At 38.1% G+C, this 27766-nt stretch overlaps 1 non-coding gene across 1 annotated transcript; it reads right to left on the bottom strand.

Moving 5' to 3' along the window:
* Nucleotides 1-20531: 20531 nt before the first annotated feature.
* LOC121210680 (small nucleolar RNA R71) lies at nucleotides 20532-20637 on the bottom strand. The gene has a single exon (XR_005905794.1). It is a non-coding gene; the product is annotated as a small nucleolar RNA R71 (small nucleolar RNA).
* Between the last annotated feature and the right edge of the window lie 7129 nt (nucleotides 20638-27766).

Below are 27766 nucleotides of genomic sequence, written 5' to 3'. Positions count from 1 at the left end.
CTTTCGTTTCTAAATGGCCGCTATATCGATTTTTGACGGATCTATGGACTGCTTTCTAGACTTTCTTCACTGGGATTTTACGCTTTACTTTCTGGGTTTCATGGCCATCCCTTAATGTGTCAAAATTCCTAACCTTCCCGAAAAATTTTACTTTCACAGCCGGAGCATCTGGTCCAAAACAATGGTGTACGCATTTACGACCGTACAAAGCCTCGTAAGGTGCCATCTTAATATTGATGAAAATATTATTGTAAGCGAATTCATCAAAGGTAAATACCGTCCATGAACCACTGAACCGAGATGCAAATCTCAACATATCCTCAGTATCTGAATTATCGCTCAAATTGACCATCGGTTTGGGATGAAAAGCAGTGCTAAAATGCAGCTTGGTACCCAAAGCTTCTTGCAATTTCCTCCAAAATCGCGAGGTGAATCTCGGATCTCTATCCGAACGATGAAATAGGTACCCCGTGTATCTCACAATCTGAGAAAGTACAATTCAACTAGTCTACAATGAAAATCCATACACACGGGATAAAGTGAGCCGACGTAGTCAGTCTATTGACAACAACCCAAATCGCATCCTTCTTACTTGTTGACAATGGCAGTCCGGACACAAAGTCCATTGTGACTCGATCCCATTTCCACTCGGATATCATGATCGGCTGAAGTAATCCTGAAGGCACTTGATGTTCTGCTTTCACTTGTTGACATATTAAACATCTCGAAACAAGGTCGGAGATGTCTCGTTTCATACCATGCCACCAAAACCAACGTTTCAAATCGTTGTACATTTTCGTACTCCCGGGTGACTTGACATTCGGCTACAATGGGCTTCGTTCAGAATCATCGAAATGAGTTCCGAACTCCTTGGAACACACAAACGACTTTGAACCTCAAACAATCATCATCATCAATTTGAAACTCCGATTCCTTGTTCGGAGCACACTCAGCCCGTTTTGCAACCAATTCATCATCAACTTTCTGGGATTCACGAATTTGATGAATCAATAATGGTTTGGCTTTTAATTCAGCAACTAACACATTGTCAGGTAGAACAGACAAATGCACATTCATTGCTCGTAAAGCAACCAATGACTTCCGGCTTAAGGCGTCCGCAACCACATTAGCCTTCCCGGGTGGTAATCAATGACAAGCTCGTAATCTTTAAACAACTCAAGCCAACGTCTTTGTCGCAGATTTAAGTCTCTTTGAGTCATCAATATTGAGACTTTTGTGATCCGAAAATACATGGCACTTTTCACCAAATAAGTAATGTCGCCATATTTTTAAAGCAATACGATGGCAGCTAGTTCAAGATCATGGGTCGGATAATTTTTCTCATTGGCTTTAATTGTCTCGACGCATAGGCCACAACTCGACCTTCTTGCATCAATACGCAACCCAACCCAAGTAGGGATGCGTCACTATAAATGACAAACTCTTTGCCTGATTCGGGTTGCACTAAAATTGGAGCTTCAGTCAAATAAGTTTTTAGTTGATCAAAACTTTTCTGACATTTCTCCGTCCATTCGAACTTAACATCCTTTTGAAGTAGCTTCGTCATTGGTGTGGCTATCATCGAGAAACCTTTGACAAATCGTCGGTAATAACCGGCGAGTCCCAGGAAGCTCCGAACTTCGGTAATATTTCTTGGAGGCTTCCATTAAGTATGGCTGAAATTTTGCTCGGGTCAGCTCGAATACCCGATGCGGATACCACATGACCAAGAAGCTAACCTCTCTTAACCAGAACTCACACTTACTGAACTTAGCATATAACTGCTTATCCCGCAAAATTTGCAACACTAGCCTCAGATGCTCAGCATGTTCGGTCTTATCTCTTGAATAGACCAAGATGTCATCAATGAACACAACTATGAACCGATCCAAATATGGTCTGAAGATCCGATTAATCAAATCCATAATATCGCAGGGGCATTTGTGAGCCTAAACGGCATCACTAAGAACTCGTAGTGACCATATCTCGTCCTGAAGGCAGTTTTGGGTATGTCTGATTCTCGAATTCGCAACTGATAATAGCCCGATCTCAATCTATTTTGAGAACACTGTGGCTCCCTTCAGTTGGTCGACAATCATCGATGCGCGGCAACGGATATTTGTTCTTTATCGTCACTTTATTCAGTTGACGATAGTCAATGCACAACCTCATGGTTCCGTCCTTCTTTTTCACGAACAATACTGGTGCACCCCAAGGTGAGAAACTTGGTCGAGCAAAACCTCTATTCGTCAATTCTTGTAACTGAGCTTTCAACTCTTTTAACTCGGTTGGTGCCATACGATACGGAGCTATCGAAATCGGCGTAGTCCCAGGTACAAGCTCAATACCAAACTCTACCTCCGAACAGGTGGTAAACCCGGTAATTCTTCAGGAAAAACATCCGGGTATTCACAAACCACCGGCACAGATTCGAGTTTCTTTTCTAATTCTTTGTCATCAAGTACATACGCAAGGTATGCTTCACACCCTTTTCTTACATATTTCTGGGCCAACATTGCTGATATTACAGCTGGCATCCCCTCCAAGTCCGTAGACTCAACTCGGATTACTTCGTTATTTGTGCACCTCAAATCAATAGTCTTGCTTTTGCAATTCACAACCGCATCATGCGCGGTCAACCAATCCAAACCAAGAATAACATCAAATTCATCAAACGGCAAAAGCATCAAGTCCGCCGGGAAACAGGAACCTCGAATTTCTAGGGGACATTTCTTACACACTTTGTCGACAAGCACGTAACGACCCAAGGGTTTGACACCCGAATTACGAATTCAGTAGACTCAATAGGTAAAGTCTTACTGGATGCTAAGGTTTCACATATGTAAGAATGAGTAGAACTGGGGTCAATCAAAGCAATTACATTAGTATCCAAGAGAGTAAAAGTACCGGTAATAACATCAGGCGAAGAAGTATCCTCGCGGGCACGTATGGCATAAGCTCTAGCAGGCGCACGAGCCTCGGATCTGGTCGTATCATCTCTAGATCCTCTCTGACCACCACCAGCATTGCCCGCATTTTCAGATGGTCTACCTCGAGCAGTGGTAACACCCGGTTTCCCACTCTGATTTACATTCTGTCCAGACAACCTCGGGCAATCTTTAATGAAGTGGTCAACTGATCCGCACTTGTAACAGGAGTAGTTAGGGAATCTACAACTCCCCGAATGCCATTTACCGCAATATCGACATTTCGTTCTGTCTCGACGTTCATCCCCAACACTGGCGACCGAAGTGCCTCGTGTACCCACAGGGGGTCGATCACGATCTCGTCTAAAAAGGCCCGAAGTGCCTCTCGACCAGCCCACATCATCTCGAAATTTCTTCGATGCCTGTTGAAGAGACTTTCCCGAAGATCTTTTACGAAACTCTCCAGTTCCCTTATCAACTTTTTGTTTTCTTTTCTAAGCTCTTCGGCTTTACAAGCTCGCTCGACAAGTACTACGAACTCTCGTATTTCAAGAACGCCAACGAACATTTTTATATCTTCATTCAGCCCATCCTCGAAGCGTTTACACATAATAGCCTCGGACGAAACACATTCCCGAGCATATCTACTAAGTCTAACAAATTTTCGCTCGTAATCAGTAACTGACATAGAACCTTGCTTAAGCTCAAGATATTCCTTCCGTTTTTTATCAACAAATCTCTGACTGATATACTTTTTCCGAAACTCAGTTTGGAAAAACTCCCAAGTTACTTGCTCTCGGGGCACAACAGAAGTCAGAATACTCCACCAATAGTAGGCAGAATCGCGTAGCAAGGAGATAGTACACTTTAGGCATTCATCGGGTGTACAAGATAGCTCATCGAGTACCCGGATAGTGTTGTCCAACCAAAATTTAGCTTGCTCGGCATCGTCGCTATCCGTAGCCTTAAATTCAGTAGCCCCATGTTTTCGGATTCTGTCAACTGGGGGCTTATTTGACCTTATTTGGTCAGTTACCGGAGGTATTGTAGGTGCGGGGGTTGTATTAGTCGGGAATGGAGGTTGTGGAACAGCCGTATTAGTTCGAATGTATTGGTTGAACCAATCATTCATCACGCTATAGAAAGCTTGTCTAGCTTCATCATTCGGGTTACTAGCATTAGGTTGAGAGTCCGCCGGCGCTGTCCCTTGTGCGGGAGCAGGCGCCACACTCTCTAGATCATCAGCTACCTCTCGGTCGGGATCAGGATCCATTACTATAAATAAACAAATTTACAATTGTCAGAAATCACCACACTATCAAGTAATCACATAAAATGACATGTATAGCTAGACCCAACACATTACGGTAGTCCTAGAATTGACTAAACCGTAGCTCTGATACCAATCAAATGTAACACCCCGAACCCGAGACCGTCACCGGAGTCGAACACGAGGTGTTAACAGACTTTTAAAAAATTTTCCAGACACTGCCAATCTGCGTAATAGTCGCTTTAAAAATCATATCTTGAGTTTCACAACTCGAAAGTCAGTTTTGTGATTTTTTCCTGAAGATAGACTCATATGCCCATCTACATATTTTTTCTAGAATTTTTGGTCGGGCCAATTAGTACAGTTTATTAGTCAAAGTCTCCCATGTTACAGGGATCGACTACCCTGACCTTTGCGCATTACGACTTGGATATATCCTTGTACAGGGCTCCAATGCTGATGCCGTTTGTTTCTATAGAAACTAGACTCAGAGAGGAATCTATACATATATGGTATGACTTCTAATTATCTCTGGTTAATTTATAATGAATTTCCAAATTTCGGAACAGGAAATCCTGAAACCGTTCTGGCCCTGTCTCACGAGAACCTGAATATCTCTTAACATACTGTCCGTATGATTGTTTCGTTACTTTCTTATGAAATTAGATTCATCAAGGTTTGTTTACATAATTTATTCACTATTTAATTCCATTCCTGCTATTTTTAGTGATTTTCCAAATCTACCTCACTGCTGCTGTCAGCATCTGCCTTTAAGGTAGACTTTACCTATTTCATGGTTTCCATGATTCAACTAGCCCTTTTTGCATAAATAGCACAATTTATGAAAGTGATTAACTATTCCCATGGCAAATCCTTATCAAGCATATCCACACCAAATGATTATAACATTATACTCAAACACATATAAGCCATTTTCGCATGGCTATCCAAAATTATACAAGTCCAAAGGGTCCACGACCCACAACGAACGGGTAGTCCTATACATGCCATTTCGAAGTTCAACCAAAATTGTACCAAAAGGGGGCTTTGATAGTGTGGGCGAATTTGACCTCAAGATCCCGAGTCCGATAGCTGGGGAACCAAATCTATAAAACAGAGGAGCAATGAAACGGAGTAAGCAATTTATGCTTAGTAAGTTTTGAGCAAGGAATTCCAGCACAACAAAAGTATAGCATTCATATGGCTAAACGGATAATTTCATATGCACAAATTTTCGATATCATACTTGCTTCACATTACCAACCCTTATGTACATACACAAAAGATCAACTCAGCCAAAGGCCGGTAGCTCGTTTATCAACTGAGCGAACACTTATTTGTAAGGGCTCAACTAAATTCAAGCACATACGAAACATACCTCAATGTTGGGATGTTTCGAGAGTATTAACTAGAATTTTACAGCAAGTTCATTCATTCCCAAATCACGTACCTTCGGAATTTAACCGGATATAGCTCCTCGTTCAAATGCCTTCGGGACATAGCCCGGTTATAGTAATTCGCACAAATGCCTTCGGGACTTAACCCGGATTTAGTATCTCGCACAAATGCCTTCGGGCTTAGCCCGGAATTAGTATATCGCACAAATGCCTTCGGATCTTAGTCCGGATATTGTCACTTAGCACAAGCCTTCGGGACTTAGCCCGGACATCATCAAATAACCATGCACATTTAACAATAAATCATGGCCCATTCGTATTTCATTTTCGTTAGCAAAACACAAACACAAGACATTTATCATTCTTGCAAATTCGGCTCAATAGCCACACAAAGAGCATGATTTTAATTTGCTCAAAACATGATCTAATCACATCATAATTTAAGCTCTTTTACTCAAGAACTTACCTCGGGTGTTGCCGAACGATTCCGATAGCTATTCGACCACTTTTTCCTTCCCTTTATCGGATTTAGTTCCCCTTTGCTCTTGAGCTTAATTAAACAAATAAATTGATTTAATCATTTGAGCATCGAAAAGAGGAACACAAGGCACTTAGCCCATATTTATACATTAGACATTAAAGTCACATATGTACGGAATCATGAATCAAACTCAACATTTTAGCTAATTTTTCCCCCTTGGCCGAATATGCATGTCTATTTTGGGGCCGATTTCAACACTTAATACATTCTACAAGTATGGTCACTTGTATTGACTAAACACCCTTTTGTTTCAAGTTCAAAACTTGGCTAATACACACATATACACACTAGTAAAGCATCCTCTCCCTTTCCATCAATTTAACACATGCATTGCTCATTAACATGCAAAAGTTATATTCGGCCTTAGCACACAACTTGCTAGCCGATTCTTCTCCATTTAGCAACCAATGCACATATGTGCTCACTCAAAAATGCTAAAAAGGAGGTTCAAGAATCATCAAGCCACCATCACATGCATCATTAACAAGCTTCATATTTAGCATGCAATGGCATTAACACAAACTCCACCTAGGCCGAATCTTAACTCATCTTCATGCCTCATCACCACAACATCAAACATCAACCAAGAATGATGCATCCATGGCCGAGTGTCATTTCCATCACATAGCAAGATTTAGACCATGGGCTAGGTAGAACTCAAGCTAACAACTAAAACATGCATGCATCTCATGGAACATCATCAAACATACCTTAGCTTAGCTACATGCATGGCCGAACCTCTTCAACCTTTCTTCTTCCTTCCTCCTTAAAATTTTTGGCCAAGGATGAACCAAAGGATGAGCATTTTTTTTTCTTGGTTTTTTTCTTTCTAGTTTCGGCTAAATGAAGATGAGAAAGGATGAACAAAAATTTTCTCCTTTCTTTTCTTTAGCTCACGGCAATGGGGGGTGGGGGAAAACAACTACACACATTTTTTTTTGTATTCATCATACTCCTTTTCATTATTTTATGCCCATGCCCCTTATTTTATTTTTTTCCTACATACCTCACTAGGCCAACATGTTCCCAACATGTTTCCACCCATAGCATGGCCAACCACTAGCTCAAATTTTGGGTAATTTGACATGCAAACCCATCATTTTCACAACATGCATTAATAGACCATTTTAAATTAGCCTATCATATTTTCACCATGTCTCATATCAATCCCTATTTAATAATTTCTCATGCAATTGGCAAAATTGGAGAATGAAACTTCCACATACTCATGTACACACATAATAAGCATAGAATATGGAAATCAATTATTTTTATGACTCGGTTTTGTGGTCCCGAAACCACTTCCCGACTAGGGTCAATTTTGGGCTGTCACATCAACCCATATACTTACATGCTCATAGTCAATTTGAACTTAATTTCAATGTATATACGGTGCATACCTGATCATCTTAGGGTTGTAAACACATCAATAGAAATTATTACGACAAGATCGCACATTTCCAACCCAATTGCCTTCGGGATTTAGCCCGGATATAACAACCAGCACGAATGCCTTCGGGACTTAACCCGAATATAACAACCAGCACGAATGCCTTCGGGACTTAACCCGGATATAATGCTCAATTGTCATGCACAAAATATATTTATATTATAAATCATTAACAATTCATTTACATTATTAGATCACAAACACAACATGATTATCCATCATTCCATTTTCGGCTCAATAGCTCATACAAATTACACGATTCCGTTTCGCTACTCTACATGATTTTCTATAACCATTCGACTACAAGCCGATGCACTGCCTATTTATTTCAATATGTAAATCAAGAGAAACCATTAGGTCACAATTTATTTATTATGCTATATATATAAATATATAACATTATTTAATCAAATCATAAGCTAAGTTCCATTACTCAAAGACTTACCTCGAGTATATTTGAACAGTTACGAATAGGTTACTCGATTGCTTTCTCCTTTCCTTTATCTGATTTCGATCCCCTTAGCTCTTGAGCTTCCTTAGGTTTCAAATGGCCGAATGTTTGCTCCCCCTTTTTCTCTCTTTTGGTTCGGCTAAGAAGAATAAAGTTGAGACTTTGTTTTCTTCACCATTCTTTCTATTATTATTTTCATTTTATTCATCTATATTATAAAATATAAAGCCATTAACTAATAATTAATACATATTTTTATATATCACTTCATCATGGCCGGCCACTACTTGTCAAAAATGGATATTTGACATGCAAACCCATCCTTTTTCTAACATGCATTATTAAACCACTTTGAGATTAACCTATCATCTTTCACATTTATTTCACATGAGTCCTATTTAATAAATTTCACATACAAATGATAAAATTAAAGCATGAAACTTTCACACATGCCTTTTTACATACAATAAGCACAAAATTTAACGGTTAATATTTTTTTACGACTCGGTTTTGTGGTCCCGAAACCATTTTCTGACTAAGGTCAAATTAGGGTTGTCACAATTCTCCCCCACTTAAGAAATTTTCGTCCCCGAAAATCTTACCAGTAAATAGATTTGGGTATCGTTCTTTCATAGTGTTCTCAGGGAAATCTTCAATCCCGTGCTTGAGCCATAACACCTTTACTAATGAAACCGTTTTATTTTGCAACTCTTTCACCTCGCTAGCTAGGATACAAATCGGTTCTTCTTCATAACTCAAATCAGATTGTATTTCAACCTCTGATAGATTAATTATGTGCGATGGATTAGATCTATAACGTCGAAGCATCGAGACATGAAAAACGTTGTGAATCTTTTCAAGTTTAGGGGGAAAACCAATTTGTATGTGACTGGTCCAATTCGTTCAGATATTTCATATGGCCCGATGAACCTCGGACTCAATTTGCCCTTACGGCCAAATCTGAACACCTTTTTCCAAGGTGCAACTTTAAGAAACACTTTGTCTCTAACCTGATATTCAATGTCTCTTCGTTTTAAATCCGCATACGATTTTTGACGATCTGAAGCTGTTTTCAAAGTTCCACAAATTACTTTTACTTTCTGCTCAGCATCTATAATCAAATTAACCCCGAAGATTTTACTTTCACTAAGCTCAGTCCAAAACAACGGTGTACGGCATTTACGACCGTACAAAGCCTCGTAAGGTGCCATCTTAATGCTTGATTGAAAACTATTGTTGTATGCAAATTCAACCAAAGGTAAATATCGTTCCCATGAACCACTAAACTCAAGGATGCAACATCTCAACATATCCTCGAGTATCAGAATTATCCGCTCGGATTAACCATCAGTCTGGGGATGAAAAGCAGTGCTAAAATGCAACTTGGTACCCAAAGCTTCTTGCAATTTCTTCCTAAATCGTGATGTGAATCTCAGATCTCTATCCGACACAATAGAAATAGGTACCCCATGTAACCTTACAATCTGAGAAATGTACAATTCAGCTAGTTTGTCCAGTGAATAATCTGTACGTACAGGAATAAAATGAGTCGACTTTGTCAATCTATCAACAACGACCCAAATCGTATCTTTCTTACTTGGCGATAATGGCAACCCAGATACAAAATCCATCGTAATTCGATCCCATTTCCATTCAGGTATCAAGATTGGCTGAAGTAACCCCGAAGGCACTTGGTGTTCTGCTTTTACTTGTTGACATATCAAACATTTCGAAACAAAATCAGAAATTTCTCGTTTCATACTAGGCACCAAAACTGACGTCTCAGATCATTGTACATTTTCGTACTCCCCGGGTGAACTGACATTCGGCTACTATGAGCCTCGCTCAAAATTACTGAAATAAGTTTCGACTTTCTTGGAATACACAATCGAATTCTGAACCTCAGGCAATCATTGTCGTCGATTTGAAACTCTGATTCAACATTTGAGACACATTCTGTTCGTTTAATAACCAATTCTTCATCGACTTTCTGAGCTTCACGAATTTGATGAATCAATAATGGTTTAGCCTTTAATTCTGCTACTAACACATTATCGGATGACACGGACAGATGTACATTCATCGCTCGCAAAGTAAACAGTGATTTATGACTTAAAGCATCGGCAACTACGTTAGCCTTTCCCGGGTGATAATCAATGATAAGCTCGTAGTCTTTCAAAAACTCAAGCCAATGTCTTTGTCGTAGATTCAAATCTCTTTGAGTCATCAAATATTTGAGGCTTTTGTGATCCGAATACACATGACTCTTCTCTCCAAACAAGTAATGTCGCCAGATTTTTAAAGCGAATACGATGGCAGCTAATTCGAGATCATGGGTTGGATAGTTTTTCTCATGTGGCGTTAATTGCCTCGACGCGTAAGCTACAACTCGACCTTCTTGCATCAACACACAGCCCAACCCAAAAGTAAGGATGCATCGCTGTAAATGACAAACTCTTTACCCGATTCAGGCTGCACTAGCACTGGAGCTTCAGTCAGATAGGTTCTTAGTTGGTCGAAACTTTTCTGGCACTTTTCTGACCATTCGAACTTAACATCTTTCTGAAGTAGCTTCGTCATTGGTGTAGCTATCATCGAAAAACCTTTTACAGACCGTCTGTAGTAACCGGCAAGTCCCAAAAAGCTCCGAACTTCAGTAACATTTCTAGGAGGCTTCCAATCAAGTATGGCTGATATTTTACTTGGATCAACCCTAATACCCGATGCGGATACTACATGCCGCAAAAAGCTAACTTCTTTCAACCAGAATTCACACTTACTGAACTTAGCATATAACTGCTTGTCCCATAAAATCTGCAACACTAATCTCAGGTGCTCGGCATGTTCAGTTTCATCTCGTGAATAAATCAAGATGTCATCTATAAACACAACTACAAACCGGTCCAAATATTGTCTGAAAATTTGATTCATCAAGTCCAAATACCGCAGGGGCATTAGTGAGCCCAAATGGCATCACTAAGAACTCGTAGTGACCATATCTCGTTCTGAAAGCAGTTTTGGGTATATCTGAGTCTCGAACTCGCAACTGATAATAACCCGATCTCAAATCTATCTTTGAAAACACTGAGGCTCCTTTCAGCTGATCAAACAAATCATCACTACGTGGTAACGAATATTTATTCTTTATGGTCACTTTATTCAATTGACGATAGTCGATGCACATTCTTATGGTTCCGTCTTTCTTTTTCACAAACAATAATGGTGCACCCTATGGTGAAAAACTCGGTCAAGTGAAACCTCTATCCGTCAACTCTTGCAACTGAGCTTTCAATTCCTTTAATTCGGTTGGTGCCATACGATACGGAGCTATTGAAATCGGTGTAGTCCCAGATACAAGTTCAATGCCAAACTCTACTTCCCGAACAGGTGGCAACCCCAGTAATTCTTCGGGAAAAACATCCGAATATTTACAAACCACTGGCACTATTTCAAGCTTCTTTTCTAATTCCTTACTATCAAGTACGTACGCAAGATACGTTTCACACCCCTTTCTTACATATTTTTGAGCCGACATCGAGGATATAATTATTGCTGACAATCCGTTCAAATCAGTAGACTCAACTCGGATTACCTCCTTATTTGTACATCTCAAATCAATGATCTTACTTTTGCAATTCACCACTGCATCATGTACGGTCAACCAATCCATACCGAGGATAACATCAAATTCATCAAACGGTAAAAGCATCAAATCAGCCGAAAAACAAGAACCTCGGATTATTAAGGGGCATTTCTTACACACCTTATCGACAAGCACATATTGACCCAAGGGATTTGACACCCTAATAACAAATTCAGTAGACTCAATAGGTAAAGTCTTACTGGATGCAAAAGTCTCACATATATAAGAATGAGTAGAACCAGTGTCAATCAAAGCAATCACATCAGTATCGAAGAGAGTGAAAGTACCGGTAATAACATCAGGCGAAGAAGCATCCTCGCGTGCACGTATAGCATAAGCTCTAGCAGGAGCACGAGCCTCAGATCTTGTCGTAGCATCTCTAGACCCTCTCTGACCGCTACTAGCATTCCCCGCATTCCTCAATGGTCTACCTCGAGCTATAGTAGTACCCGGTTTCCCACTCTAATTCACATTTTGTTCTGACAACTTTGGGCAGTCTTTGATGAAATGATCGGGTGATCCGCATCTATAACAAGAATGATCATGAAATCTACAACTCCTCGAATGCCATTTTCCACAAAATCTGCACTCGGTCCTATCTCTTCGATCATTTCAAACACTGGCAACTGAGGTGACTCGCGTACTCATAGGAGGTCGATCACGGTCTCGTTTGGAAAAACCTGTAATGTTCTTAGATCGACCAAAATCATCTCGAAATTTCTTCGATGATTGCTGAAAAGGCTTTCCCGAAGATCTTTTATGAAACTCTCTAGTTCCAACATCAGCTTTCTTTTTTTCATTACTAAGCTTCTCAGCTTTGCAAGCTCGCTCAACTAGTACCACGAACTCTCTGATTTCAAGAATACCAACAAACATTTTAATATCTTCATTTAACCCGTCTTCAAAGCGTTTACACATAATAGCCTCAGACGATACACATTCCGAGCATATCTGCTAAGTCGGACGAACTTCCGTTCATATTCAGTAACTGACATGGAACCTTGTTTAAGTTCAAGAAATTCTTTCCGCTTCTGATAGATGAACCTCTGACTAATATTTTTTTTTGAAATTCAGTTTGGAAGAACTCCCATGTCACCCGCTCTCTGGGTACAACAGAAACCAATGTATTCCACCAATACTAGGCGGAATCACGTAACAAAGATATAGCACACTTTAGGCATTCATCGGGTGTGCAAGATAGTTCATCAAGTACTCGAATAGTATTGTCCAACCAAAATTCAGCTTGCTCGGCATCATCACAGTCTGTAGCTTTAAATTCAGTAGCCCCGTGCTTTCGAATTCTGTCAACCGTGGGCTTGTTCAACCTCATCTGATCAATTACAAGAGGTACCGTGGGTGCAGGGGGTGTATTTGTTGGAAATGGGGGTTGTGGAGCAGCCGCATTAGTTCGAATGTATTGGTTAAACCAATCATTCATCATGTTATAAAAGGCTTGTCTAGCCTCGTCATTTTGATTGCTCGCTATAGGTTGAGAGTCTATCGGTGCGGTCCCGTGTGCAGGAGCAGGCACTACACTCTCAACATCATCAGCTATCACTCGATCGGGATCCATTACTATACAAAATAAAACATTTTTAATTGTCAGAAATCACCACACCACACTATCGTATTAACACATAATGGCATGTATAGCTAGACCCAAACATTTTACGGTAGTCCTAGAATCGACTAAACTGTAGCTCTGATACCAATAAAATGTAACACCCTTAACCCGTATCCGTCGCCAGAGGGGTAAGGATTATTACCAAACAAGCACAAAAATTCATTTGACAATATTCAGGTAATTTCTGATAGCATACCTTTCAATTCGAATTTCGTTTATACAATATGCAAAGCAATCTTCTCAATTTAAATAGTACATTAATTCATTCCTAAGTTTAATTCACATCAAAACAATTAAAACATTAATCGATTATCATCCACACATACACATTAATTATGTGGAGCGCATATAATAACTTAACAAGCCATTTTCGCATGGCTATACATATATACATCACCAAAAAGATACGTAATTAACATCAAAAGTCAATCCTATACATGCCATTATCAAGGTTCATTTACAAGAGTACTGAAAGGTTTAGATAGCGTGGACGACTTCTACTTTGGATCTCCCGAGTCCGATAGTTCACGAACAAAATCTATAAAGCAGGGAATTAAGGCAAAAAGAGTAAGCATTTCTAGTAAGTCTTAAGTAATGAAATCATTTATAACTAAAGCATAGCATTCATAAGGCTCATCACCTTTCTGACTAAATGTAGTCATGATTAAATATACCACTATTGTTCATACATGTCATCTTAAATTTCTCCTTAAACATGAATTCGTATCATGTAGATAATCTCTTTTTACCCAGCTAACCTCATAATTAGGCCGAATACATCTAATTCTATTACAAGGCTAAATAAATGCAAATATGGAAAATCACATACTTATGTTACTTCACACTTCAACCCATATACTTACATGTTCATAGTCAATCTTAACTTAATTTGAATGTATATACGGTGCATACCTGATCATCTTAGGGTTGTAAGCACATCAATAGAAATTATTACGATAAGATCGCACATTTCCAACCTAATTGCCTTCGGGATTTAGCCCGGATATAACAACCAGCACGAATGCCTTCGGGACTTATCCCGGAAATAACAACCAGCACAAATGCCTTCGGGACTTAACCCGGATATAACAACCAGCACGAATGCCTTCGGGACTTAACCCGGATATAACAACCAGCACGAATGCCTTCGGGACTTAACCCGGATATAAAAACCAGCACGAATGCCTTCGGGACTTAACCCGGATATAACAACCAGCACGAATGCCTTCGGGACTTAACCCAGATATGATCCTCAATTGTCATGCACAAAATATATTTATATTATAAATCATTAACAATTCATTTACATTATTAGATCACAAACACAACATGATTATCCATTATTCCATTTTCGGCTCAATAGCTCATACAAATAACACGATTCCGTTTCGCTACTCTACATGATTTTCTATAACCATTCAACTACAAGCCGATGCACTACCTATTTATTTCAGTATGTAAATCAAGAGAAACCATTAGGTCACAATTTATTTATTATGCTATATATATAAATATATAACATTATTTAATCAAATCATAAGCTAAGTTCCATTACTCAAAGACTTACCTCGAGTATATTTGAACAGTTATGGATAGGCTGCTCGATTGCTTTCTCCTTTCCTTTATCTGATTTCGATCCCCTTAGCTCTTGAGCTTCCTTGGGTTTCAGATGGCCGAATGTTTGCTCCCCCTTTTTCTCTCTTTTGGTTCGGCTATGAAGAACAAAGTTGAGACTTTGTTTTCTTCACCATTCTTTCTATTATTATTTTCATTTTATTCATCTATATTATAAAATATAAAGCCATTAACTAATAATTAATACATATTTTTATATATCACTTCATCATGGCCGGCCACTACTTGTCAAAAATGGATATTTGACATGCAAACCCATCCTTTTTCTAACATGCATTATTAAACCACTTTGAGATTAACCTAGCATCTTTCACATTTATTTCACATGAGTCCTATTTAATAAATTTCATATACAAATGATAAAATTAAAGCATGAAACTTTCACACATGCCTTTTTACATACAATAAGCACAAAATTTAACGGTTAATATTTTTTTTACGACTCGATTTTGTGGTCCCGAAACCACTTTCCGACTAAGGTCAAATTAGGGCTGTCACAATTCTCCCCCATGATGGTTACCAACTGGTGCTTCTGGGTGACACAGTGATGACGGTATACATACTCTACAGAGTGACACCTTGAAGGAGGTTTAAAGACTCTCGGAGTCAGTAAACTCGGGAGAGTCTGCTAGGATAATAAACATTGGGTTACCTTTGTGTAAGACCATAGCTTGTCTGTGGCAACAAATTAAGTCCGTCAGAATGGCGAACTAAGAATCTGCTAGGGCAAGAAAAGGGGAAATCACCATAGGACTCGTGTGGTGAGTAGCATAATAGGATGAGTTGGTGCACCCAAGAACATGGTTAAACGGACTAGTTAGGGAATTTGCCAAAGTATTACGGAAATGAGGAAATGGATCTATAAACCTTAACAAAGCGGAGGTAATAGATGAGATAATCGACTTGAGATATGTAGTAACAATTATTATTAGTTCACTAGTGGTTGGCAAGAAATGGGTCTATGAAGCAGATGCTTAACCAAACGTTTTGAGCGATAAGTCAACCAGTGACTTACCGAAAAAGATGATGCTAGCTTAAGATCTTATAACGCGAGGGAAAACCGTAGGGACCATCAATCAAGAAACTTCAAGGATGACTAATTTAATTAGGAGCCTATCAAGACTATATAGCAGAGAGGACCATGTGGGACTACCAAAGATGGACTTTGTCAAGGGATACATGGGTAGGAAGTAGTCTGCTAGAAACCATTTACTAAATTAAAGTACCTTTAAGATTGATCTAAGGTAAATCAATACTTGAGGGTTGCAATGGTGGTTGCAAGTCCTCTAGGAATAGAGGTAACAGGCCAATCAACCATGTATCATATTCGGGTCTACGATTGAGAATTTAGAATAGGACCTTTGTTAGGAAAAATGACTAACATGGGCTAAGACGAACTTACGATTGAATTAGTACAACAACTACGTACGGATCTCAATGTGGGTTAACAAGGTCAAGTAAGGGATCTATAGTTAAAACGAATTCTTAGATAATTTCCCATAGGTTAAGACAGATTCACGAAGAGTATCAAATGGTTTTGTCTGCCAATGTTAACTTAGAGAGAGAGAGAGAGAGAGAAAGAAAGGCATTTCCATGCCGAGGTATTTGTGCATTATCCTCTAGAATCCAAGAAGTTTAATTTTGTGTATAGTATATCACCATCTTAAATTTGAAGTTGTTTTCTATGAAAAATTTACGTGTAAACCTCACTAAGTTCTTCCAAACTTATAAAGTTTACTACTTGGTTGCAAGGTAGATCAAGGCTAAGAAATCAAGAGAAGGGACTAAGCTAGACTCTGCCAAAACGAAAAGTTGGGCACGATATCTGTAACATGTATATAGAGAGGCACCCTTAGAGGCTACGCCTCTAGGTTTAAGTTGATTACATTGTATTCAAAATTTATTTACAATTTATTAATTGTTATTGGAAATTAGAGTTGTAAGTACTTATCAATAGTTCAAAATGAGATTTAATATAGTTACAATTGAAACTTAAGCGTTTAAGCATGTAATGTAATCAGAATAAAAAATACTACTAAGTTAATTAGGTCAGCGCATCATTCGATATTCAGACCTACTGATTGGGTCGTGTATAGGGTGTTACAATTTAGTGGTATCAGAGTCCTGGTTTGCCGATCCTTTGGACATAGGAAGTTAAGGAATAACCCCTATATGCATGTTATAGTAAAATTGTCTTAGTCCCTTAGTGTTGTTAAAAGTTAATAAATGTAACGAGGATAAGTGCATGATTGGTGATAATTTACTGGGGATAATAGGAAGATAAGTTAGTGAAGTGAGAACAAAAGACTAGGAAAGTGAAGGATGGTAATTTTCATTAATTAAGGGAATTAGTACAAGCACAAAGATGATCAAGCATTGGCCCCAGTCGGTAGATCAACCACCTTTTGTGTCCTCCTCCCATTTATCATTGGCTTCTTTAATAGGGGCAAAAGTGTTTGGCTCAGGTTCTGAAAAGTAAAATAGGTCATCAAACTCCCTCCACCTCTTCTAGAACTCTTCTCATGTAGCCTTAGAGGGATTTATCGCATCAAAGCCTAAGTTAGTGTTGGTGAACTAGCGCAAGTAGTAGAACTTCACTTGGCTCACGTCGAATGGACTCATAAGAACTTGGGCATGGAGGATATGGTTAGATCTCAACTTAGGAATGTAATTTTGTATTCTCGTTTTGGTTTCAATCTTATATCACTCTAAGGCTTTGTTGTTTCCCTTCTAAACCCTCTCTAAATTTTCTAGTTGATGTTCCTCTAGTAACTTGATCTGGCTTTCCAGTTGGCGTGCCCAATCCTCAGATTCAAATTTTAAGGAGTTTTACATAGACTCCCAGTGGAGATAGACTTGGAGAAATCTTGAGTTTGGTAGGCTACAATCTCTTGTGTTTGGCAGAGCTAGTCTAGTTCTTGATCTTGAAAAGCTAGGGTCATTTCTAATTAAGCCCATTTAGCTTCACTTCCACTACATTGTTCATGGAGGTCCCAACCAAGCATACCACATTCCTCAATCATAATTTTGTAGAAGTCCACCAATTCCAAGATTACATTTTTTAGCTCTTGGGGTAGACCTCTTTCCCACCGTTGGTTGATTTTTGTTGGGGAGAAAGGATGTTAACCTCGATAAAAAGGTCCCCCTATTGGAATAGTTAGGATGCCCTGCCAGAAGAAGAGGGATGTTGCCTTGATTTAGATAGACGGTGGTGTAGAAATGGCAGTGTGGGGAGCGAACTCATCAGGCAAACCTTAGGCGAAGGGAGTCAAGTTCACTGGAGTGGCGGATACCATCTAAATCTCGAAATGAGAAGGGACGACAGGCGGAGTAAGCTTCCTCTTGGAACTAACTAGTTTCTTGCCTCGTTGATCTGCCGTAAGTCGGTGTAGCAAATTAAACTAGTTTTCATACTTGAGGAGCTTGAATATAAGCACTTTTATTATGTTTTATTTAAGTTTTTATATTTTAGTTTAAATTCAATAAAAAGTGTATTTTTTCTTTTTATTAACCTTAAGGCCGAATGAGGCCTAAAGGCAAGTTAATGTACCTAGTAAGTGTGTAGGAAACCATTCAAGGGCGTAGAAACTCAATATTAATCGTTGTGTTGCAACACGGGAAGTTTGATATCAAAACATAGGGAGTAGAATGCCAGAATTACAATACTACCTTTGGTTTCGTGACACAACCATGGGATGTCGCAAAACACCCTTGAAGTTACCCTTGAACCATGCATATTGCCTTCGATGTCACGACATAGAGATTAGGGTGTCATAACATCAGCCTTGTATGAGGAATACTTACAAGTTAAAGGTGTTTTGGTCTGTAAATGAAGAGTCAACACGAGAACGGTAACTGACTTAGGGTTGAGGACGATAACAAGTCTAACTCCATAAATAGGCTCTTAAAACACTTGTTTAGGGATAACTTTTCATACTTTCAGATTTTCTTTGTAATTTACTTTCCATTTTTCTTTCTTTTAGGCTTTAGGTTTTTTTTAGTTCATTTCTTTTAGTGTTCTTCAGAGAACTTGCTTTGTAGATGAGATTGACTCTTGAGGATTTCTAGTGCTTCAATTATTGAATAGAAAATAAGATTCTCTAAACTCTACTCTTTTCTTATTCTTTATGCATATCTTTTACATTAAGTTTACAATGTTTATTGATTTCATAAGGAACTAATCCTCTTATGGGGCATTAGAGACTAGAGGTGTGATTAACTAATTACTATGTAGGGTTCTCTTAATGGATCAACTATTTGGGAGAGGAAAAACTTAAACCTTAGGCTTGAAATCCCTAGGAAGTTATTTAGGTGGGAATTAACCCAAAATTGGGATGACCTATCTGTGAACACCTTAGCCTCAAACCAATCTAAACTGTGAGGTTGAGAGATAATTAGTTCTTGCCGACTCATTTGTTTAGTGGATGATCTAGAGATCTGCTAGGGTAATGACTAGTTGATTAAATAGAAACCCGAAATAAAAATCAATTATGACCACCAAAGCAAGCTAATCACCCATAGCTAGAATTGATCAAGTTTATAAATCAGTTCTCCAAGCTTATTTTATTTATGTTATTTTCATTCTTTTAATTTATAAAAACCAAAAACCTTCATTTATGTTATGTTGTAATATAGTTTATTTAAATTACTAATTAGATCTATTTACGTTCAGGTTAAACTTAGTTTAGTACTAGCCTCCCTTGGGTACGATCCTCAGAATACTCATCTATTCTATTATAAAACTATATTACAACCTGACCGTATACTTACGACCACTGCCTCTATATTTCATATCTTTTTGTTATAGTATTGACACTCTGGATGTAGTACGTTTGGAGGCGGTCAAGTTGTTGGCGATGTTGTTGGTGAGGCAACTTTACTAATTGATTTTAATTTTTACATTCTAATAGAATAATTAGGAAATTTAAAAATTATAGATAAAACTTTTATTTTACTTTTACTAACATCTTATATCTTTTTTGTTTCTGATTTCAGTGTATGATTCATAATAGAGGCACGCCTATGGAGCTAGCTACTGATCTAGAGAAAATAATCCGTATAAATCATCAATAGCAATAGCAACAACAACCGATACAGAACCAACCACCTGTTGTAGACAATTTACCATGCAATAATTTTTTGTTTGACAAGATTAACAATAATAATCCATAGGACTTACCACCACCACCATAACTACCTTCAAAAATACCTATGGCGTGTAACGAAAGAACCCTAAGGGACTATACACTACCAAATTTGGAGATGGTTCATAGAAGTATCACAAGGCCGACCATCACGACTAGTAACTTTGAGATAAAACAAGCCATGATCCAGATGATGCAAAAAAATCTGCAGCTTAGAGGCACAATGATGAATGACCCAAATCAATACTTAATATAGTTCCTTCAACTTTGTGATTCATTTAAATATAAGGGGGTCATTGATGATGCTATTCGTCTTCAATTTTTCCCCTTCTTCTTAATTGATAATGCGTTTACTTAGATAGATTTGCAGGCACTAGGATTTATCATGATATGGGATGAACTTGTAGGAAAATTTCTACACAAGTTCTTTCCTATTAGCAAGATGGCCCAACCGAGGAGAGAGATCGCAACGTTCAAACAGTTAGAAGGAAAAAGCTTTCACGAAGCTTGGGAGCATTTTAAAACACTGATAGAAAGATGACCACATCATGGATTGCCTGAGTGGTTGATAATGGAAATGTTCTATAATAGGTTGGATGTGCATGTACGTTCAGGACTAGATGGAGCGACAAAAGAAGCCCTAATGAACAGAACATATGAAGATGCGTATGAGTTGATATAAAATATGGCGATGAATTCCTACCAGTAGTCAATTGAACGTTAAACATATGACCAAAAACCCTTTACGGTAAAATTTGTCCAGGAGGATGATCTATATCAACAAATTTTGGACAAACTCAGCTGCACAGAGTCCTCATCCAGTGCATCATCTATATATAGAGGAGACAAATCTCTCATCCATTACATTAATAATCCAATCAAGGATGTTAACTGCGTTGGGAATAAGGGTGTAAACCTTTATTCAAACACTTATAATCCCAACTAGAGAGATTACCCAAACATAAGTTAGGGCGAAAACTAAGGAAGAGGTAATAGTATGCAACCAATTAAAAATACTAATTATCAACCTCCTTACTTACAGAAGCCTCAGGAAAGAACCAACCTAAATGACCATATTGTATATGGTCAATGCATGGATCAAATCAAGGGAGAGATGCAATCGATGAGATTTGAAGTAAACTGGTTGCAATCTGAGTGCACCAATACTACAAAAACATTGACTAAACTGGAAGATCAAATGAGCCAATTGATAAGCATAATGAGAGATGTTAAAAGACAACTTGGCATAGGAATCTCGAGTAACACAAAAAAAATCCTCAAACAGAAGGAAATGAGCACATAAAAGCGATCACAGTCTGTTCGGGAAAAGCACTAAGTAGCTCAGAAAAGCCAACTCAAGAGGAAGACAAGGGGGATACTAATGATCTTCATCAAGACCCTCAAGAAGCTGATGTTGAACCAAAATTAGAAAAAGTAACCAAGCTGGAAGATAAGCCAATAGTAGAATTTGCACTAACGAGAGTACCATTCCCTTCTCAGTTAGAAGAAAAATAGAGACGTGATGAGGAAGAATTTGTAAGTTTTTCAAATTTATTTAGAGTTCTGAATGTTAACTTGCCTTGAATAGATCTAATTGAGAAAGTTCCTAAGTACGAAAAGTATTTAAAAGAAATTATATCTAGGCATAGGAAAATAAAAACAGGAAAGCAAGTTAGCGTAAGCGTATCAAGTAGTGCAATTATTTTAAAATAGATACTGTGATCTCCCGAATTAGGACCTAGTCAGATAATGGTTTCGAGACCACAAATTTGAGATAGAAATAATTGTTTTATGATTTTTATGAGGTTTATAATATGAATGCATGCTTATGTGAAAGTTTCATGAAGAATTTCTATGCATAAAATGTCTAATTGAATTTTAGGGACCAAATTAAATAAAATGCAAAACTTGCATTCTAGAAGCTTTAAGCATGAAATTTCTTTATATTATGAATTATAGGGTCCTAATTAGAAATTTGACCAATTTCTATAATTTTAGACAAAAATAGACATGCATAGGAAAAATTTGAAAGAAGGCATTTTGGTCATTTATTAATTAAAAGAATAAAAAGGGAAAATCAAGGCAAAAATGTGTCTATCTTCTCCAAGTGTTAGCCATAGCTAGGGTTTTGTTCAACATTTCCAAGCTTGATTGTAAGTGCTCCCTAGCCCCATTTTTAATGTTCTTTGCATTTTTAAAGTCTTTGAAGCATGATGTACCCATTTCTAGATATATTTTGTGCTAAGGTTCGTGTATGAAATTTAACCCATGTGTAACATGCATGTATATTGATGATTAATGGAGGAATATGAATGTTTGATGCATGATAAACATCTTTTACTAGGTAATTTTTAGTGAAAACACCTAAAAAGGGGACTTGATTGTAAAAGTGGGTAGTAATAATGTGAAATAAAGGAAAATGTAGGCCGATATGAGAATGGAATAGGTTCAGCTAGGCTTGGGTAACAAAGAAAATGCATGCATTTTATTTTACGAGCTTATGGACTAAATTGTAAATAAGTGAAAAGTTAGGGCTAAAAAGGTAATTTTACCAAAACATGATTTACGGATTGATTTGAATAATGTGATTAATAAAAAAGTTAATTTTGGCATTATAGACAAGAAAAATGTGAACTGGGTCTTGATCGAGGAAAGAATAAAGTATATGACGATTAGGCTCGATTACCATCATTTTGTACCGGGGTAAGTGCATATGAAAATAATGTGGTGTTTTAGCATATTTTTAAAGTTTTGATATTATGTGATAAATGTTTTCTTATTATTATGAGTTATATACTTATTGGTTGTTATGAAAGCATGAATGATAATTGGCCTTTACATACTGACATCACGAGCAAGTACGACAAAGTATGCCTTGTGCAAGTGAGGAAAATCTCGTTTGAACCTTAGGAATAGTTTGGGATACAAGTGACATGTCACTAGGAATTAAGAAGTCCGAACTCGTTGAGTGGTCCGAGTTCATTATGGATGCGAGCATCCGAGCTCGCTGAATGGTCTGAGTTCATAATGGATGTCAGACATGTGATTGAGTTCCAGGCAATGGTCATGTGTGTCCTACAGGTGGCTAGGTAATCCTTGAGTGGTTGGATACCTGATAACTTTTGTGAGTAGCCCGTGTAGTTACACGTTGATCATAGCTTAATGAGTAAGCCTGTGAGTAGCTCCATGGTGAGCGTTGCATGATATGAGGTAGCTTCGACTACATATGTTTATGTGGCACTTATGTGCAAGTTTCTGTGTATCCAATAGTATTCTGAGTGTTCAATGGGTATTATAATAAATGATGCGATAAAAGTCCTAAGATGGCATGGTAATGAAGGTAAAGTTAATTGATATGCTACTAATATGTACAAGTATGTACATTATACTCATATAGGATGCCTTATTAAAGGATGGTATATGACGAGAAAGTATATTCATATATATATATATGAACACTTGATAAAAGAGCTAGATTGTTTGAATGATGAATAATCTTGGTGGTTATTGGGTATAGTGAAATTGTTATTTTGAGTATGACATGTATAGGGGACTTGGTTATTTTGTGATATGTGTCATGCTATTTGGCCAAATTGTGAAGGCATATGATGTTGATGATTCATTTTGTAATGGCCATGTGATATGGCTTATATTTGATCATTGGGTTGTAATCTAATTACCCATGCATGCATGTGTTAGTGCATTGATGATGTGATATGTTATTGCTTGGTGAATGTATGAAAAAGTATGGATTAGATGCTAAAAGATAAGGGATGACTTAATGGCTCAAAATGACTATAGTCATGAATGCATAATTTCAAGTTATGGTAACAAGTTTAATAATGCATGAAATTGGTGTGGAATGCTTCTAAATGGTGTAATAAAATGAAAATGGAATAGGATGACATTATAAAGATGTGAGATGCCATTGTGTTGAATATTTGAGTGTCTAAATATGTCACGTTGCATGCTATGAAATATGTTTGAAGGTATGAATGATTAATGGTGACAATTGGCTTGGAAAGTAGCCTTTAAATGGTCCACAGGGGTAGAGACACGGGTATGTATCTAAACCATGTGTGACACACGGTCTGCCTTATGAGCGTGTTGAATGGCCATGTGTCCCTTGCACCCTAATTTTTACAAGTCAGTATGCTTAGTAGTGAACACACGGGCTAAGACACGGGGGTGTGTCTTGGTCGTGTGAGAGACACAGCCTACCCATATGGGCGTGTACTCTGGCCTTGTGAAGTCTGTACCTTTTTATGAAAAATTCAGTTAATTTTCATTGACACATGGTTTGGCCAGACGGCCATGTGATACAGTCGTGTAACCCTAAATGAATGCTGACGTCATAGTCAGAGAGTTACATAGTTGGAAGACATGGGCGTGTCGAGAGCACACGGGCGTGTCCCCTGTCTCACACGAGCGTGTGGCTCTGTATTAGGGAAAATTTCCCAAACTTTTCTAAAGTCTTTGATTTAGTCCCACATCCTTTCCGATTGCTGTTTTGGGCCTTACAGGCCCATATCAGGAACAAATTGTGTATGTATGAATGAAGTTGTTTTAAAGAAAAATTTTATAGCCTGATTTTTGCATGAATGACTGTGTATGTGTTCAGTAATGCCTCGTATCCTATCCTAGCCTCGGGTACGGGTAAGGAATGTTACATTTAATGGTATCAGAGCTACAGTTTAGTTGATTCTCAAACTACGTAGCATGTGTTTAAGTCTAGCTATACATGCCATACATATGTTGTGATAGTGTGATGACTCTTGAAAAATTTTAAAATATGTTTTCATATAGCAAATGGATCTCGACAGAGCTATAGCAGATGACGTATAAAGCAACGCGCCTGCTCCTGCTGAAGGGGCGGTGCTAGCCGAGAGTAGACCTGAAACTATCAGTAGAGGAGAAAGAGGTAGAGAGGCCTTTCTCCACATGATGAATGCATGGTATATGGAGTTCGTTCGAACAAACCCGAATGTTCAACCTCCCCCACCTCCCCCAAATCCTTAACCCGCATCTGTGATGCCTCAACGTATGGATTTCATGAGATTTGCTAGAACACCTGTTGATAAAATTCGGAAACAAGGTGCTGAGGAATTTAGGGAAAATGCCAATGATGATCCTGAAAAAGCAGAGTTCTGGTTAGAGAACTCGATACGGGTATTTGATAAATTATCCTGTACACTCGAGGAGTGCCTAAAATATGTCATATCTTTGTTGAGAGATGTGGCGTATCACTGGTGGAGAACGCTGATATCTGTGGTACCACTGGAGAGGATTACTTGGGAATTCTTTCAAGAGGAATTTCGAAAGAAATACATTAGCGAATGGCTCATCGATCAGAAGCGTAAGGAATTTCTGGATTTGAAACAGGGTCATATGACAGTTAGTAAATATGAGAGAGAATTTGTCAGACTTAGCAAGTACACTCGGGAGTGTGTATCTTCCGAAGCTAAGATGTGTAGATGTTTTAAAGATGGACTTAATAAGGATATTAAGACATTAGTGGGTATTCTTGAGTTGAAAGAATTTGTGGTACTCCTTGAGCGGGCTTGTAAAGCCGAAAAATTGGTCAAAGAAAAGAAGAAAGCTGAGTCTGAGGCTAGAGATACAAGAAAGAGTTATCAGAGTATGTCGTTGCCATCTCAGTCTAAGAAACCTAGAGAGATGTACTCCCGTTCATATGTGTCAGCTGGACACTCATACGGGAATCGTAGAAAGTAGAATTTGAGTTTTAGATCTCTGTGGGCAACACTAAACCTTCCAAGGCCAAATGCCAACAATGTGGTAGACGTCATTCTGGAAACTGTAGGGTGAGTGAAGGATCTTGTTTTAGATGTGGTTTTCTAGACCACTTTATTAAGGATTGTCCCGAGATGATGGAAAAAGAAAGATTTCAGAGTTCATGACCGAGTGGCGTAGCTTCTAAGGGAAGACCCTTGAGAAATGCCAGGAATGGGTTCGGTAGTAAGAATATGACACAAGATACAACAGTGAGATCTAAAGCTAGGGCTCCGGTTAAGGCCTATGCCATACGCGCACTCGAAGACGCAGCTTCTCCTGATGTGATCACTAGTAATTTTTCTTTCTATGATACTAATGTTATGGCTTTGATAGACCTTGGCTCTACTCATTCGCATGTGTGTATGAAATTGGCATCTAGTGTGAATATACCTGTTGAGTCTACCGAATTTATGATTAAAGTGTCAAACCTGTTAGGAAAGCATGTGATAGTTGATAAAGTATGAAAGAAACGCCCTTTGATGGTTAAAGGTCATTGTTTTTTGGCCGACTTGATGTTGTTTCCTTTTGATGAATTTGATGTCATACTAGCTATGGACTAGTTGACAGTCCATGATGCTATAGTGAATTGTAGACATAAAGTTATGGAATTGAAATGTGAAAATGATGAGATTCGTTAGGTTGAATCAGGTGATGCCTATAAGTCACTAATGGTAATTTCTTCAATGACTGTTCAGAGATGTATGAGGAAATGGTATGAAGCTTATTTGGCATACATATTAAATACAAAGGAATCTGAGTTGAAAATTGAATCAGTGCCGATTTTATGTGAGTATGCGGATTTATTCCTGAAGGAATTTCCTGGTTTGTCTCCAAATAGAGAAGTTGAGTTCGGTATTGAGCTAATGCCAGGGACAACACCTATCTTTATTTCTATGCCTGCACTTATTCATCATATAATCATGTTCACATGTATTTTTACTTAATCGATTTTCCCGTTGAACTCTTCGGATAATAACTGATACTCAGTTGCCTGCACATATTTTCACACTTGTAGCCAAAGCTATTTGGTACGTATAGTAGCCTGCACTTAGTACTACACATGCGACCAATTATCCGGTAGACGTAGTAGCCTGCACTTAGTACTACACACGTGACCTAACCATATGATACACGTAGTAGCTTGCACTTAGTACTACACACGTGATCGAAGTTATCGGGTACGCATAGTAGCCTGCACTTAGTACTACACATGTGACCAATTATCCAGTACACGTAGTAGCCTGCACTCAGTACTACACACGTGACCTCACAATAGATCATTCGTATCGTTTCTATTTCGAAGGCTCAACCGGGAAATTCCTCACTTTCCAACATGTTACAATTTATTCATAGTCCTTTTTCAATTTGCAATTTACAACAAATAATCATTCTATAGGCAGCCACATTTCATATGATAACAAAATATAATAAAATAAAAATAATCGATAAATTATTTACGTACAAACTTACCTCGGATCCAGAAATGACAATTTACCATTCTAGTCCATAACCTTGTATTTTCCCGATTTAAGCTCAAATCTCGGTTTCCTTGATCTATAATATCACATTTAGCCTACTAAGTAGTCACACTATTCATATGGGTATAAAAATCATATTTTTAAAAATTTTCATTTTGACCCCTAAACTTTTGCATATTAGCACTTTTGTCCCAGGGTTCGAAAATTAAACTTCTTCCTATTTTTTTATGTTTTATGACATGATGATCATTTTTCCCTTCTATGACAACATCAAATTCTCACTCTAACATGTACTTATGAACATTAGGTATTTTTACCGATTATGTCGTTTTACTCATTTTCACGTAAAATCCCTTAGCAAAAGTTGTTTAACACAGTTTCAAGCTTCATATTCTACCATTAAACATCAAAAT

The sequence above is a fragment of the Gossypium hirsutum genome, chromosome A11 (assembly GCF_007990345.1).
Source record: "Gossypium hirsutum isolate 1008001.06 chromosome A11, Gossypium_hirsutum_v2.1, whole genome shotgun sequence".
NCBI lineage: Eukaryota > Viridiplantae > Streptophyta > Magnoliopsida > Malvales > Malvaceae > Gossypium > Gossypium hirsutum.
This window is presented reverse-complemented; position numbering and strand designations above follow the sequence as displayed.